This window comes from Condylura cristata, unplaced genomic scaffold (assembly GCF_000260355.1).
Source record: "Condylura cristata isolate star-nosed mole 26May11 unplaced genomic scaffold, ConCri1.0 scaffold00104, whole genome shotgun sequence".
Lineage (NCBI taxonomy): Eukaryota > Metazoa > Chordata > Mammalia > Eulipotyphla > Talpidae > Condylura > Condylura cristata.
The window spans coordinates 93,191-94,330 of NW_004567205.1; the positions used below are offsets into that span (position 1 = coordinate 93,191).

The 1,140-nt window shown below is 32.6% G+C and overlaps 1 long non-coding RNA gene across 2 annotated transcripts in view; it reads right to left on the bottom strand.

Moving 5' to 3' along the window:
* Positions 1-749: 749 nt before the first annotated feature.
* Positions 750-1,140, bottom strand: part of LOC105854661 — a 14,514-nt gene continuing 14,123 nt past the window's right edge. For both annotated transcript variants that reach the window (XR_001146237.1, XR_001146238.1), the window contains exon 3: positions 750-817. This is a non-coding gene — a long non-coding RNA (uncharacterized LOC105854661). The remainder of the gene's footprint in view (positions 818-1,140) is intronic.

Genomic DNA, 1,140 nt, shown 5'->3' on the forward strand with positions numbered 1-1,140 from the left:
AATTAATATCAATTGAGTTATCCTCTCCTTTGATTCAGTAAAACTGTTAGTCAAAATTCTTTCACAAAGTATTCACCTGCCTGTGTCAAACTTCAGTATTCCCTTTGTGTAAAACAGCTATTTTTCAAACAGTATTTTTAAATGTGACCGACAGTGAGACAAACATTTTAAATTAGGACTAAGCATACACATAAACATAAGTACAGACATGTTTATAATCAGATTCATAAAACATTCTAAACATTTTCACGACATAATGACTCTCTCTTTTATGTAAGTTAGGAATAAGTCAACTCACTAATCTCACTTCATCATCCAACAATAAAAACTAACCTACAGTTTACATGTCTTAATTTAGATTAGTTAAATCTTTGTACTTTTTTCTAATTAAAACTGAGTTATTACTATACTTCATTAAATTATTCATTCATTTCATTAAAAATGTAATAATTTCCTCTTGGAAGTCAGTCATTTCTGTATGTTCTGGAAGCAGAGTGAACATTAGTATACTAAGTCCCCCCCCCCCAAGAGGTTTCGCAGTGTCTTTTTTTCAATACAAGAGATCTCCACTGCTCTCTTCTTGAAGTGTGGACCTCCTCTAACCATTTCAAAGCTGTATCATACTACTTTACATTTCTATAGGTAAATTACAGCTCTGTAAATAAATAACTGAATATATTTGTATTAGGTACCTCCATATATCAAATAGAAAAAAATAATCTCAGCAAAAAGCAACTGAATTCTAAAATTAGCTCACCAATTTCCAGCTCTGAAAATACAGGCCATTCACTCAGCGTCTCTGAAATTGTTTCCTCATCTGCAAACGAGAGGGTTAGGTTATTTTAGCTTTTCAATTCCACGAGGCAAAGTTTTTAGGATATGGCAGGCCTTCCAAAGTGTAAAGGAATAAATGTTCATTCAAAAAGAGTAGAGTAAGGATTTGGATCCCCAATTCATGCCCCAAGTGGACCTTACAACTTATTAAAAAATATATATATCAAAAGTTCATTAAATTATTAAATTCTGAGATGTAGCATCCACATGCCCTGTCTTCCCCTTCATACAATGCTGAGATGGAGGTAGGAAATAGGTTTTGAAGAAAGGAGGTAGAAAACAGATGTTAGAAAAAAGGGAGAAAAA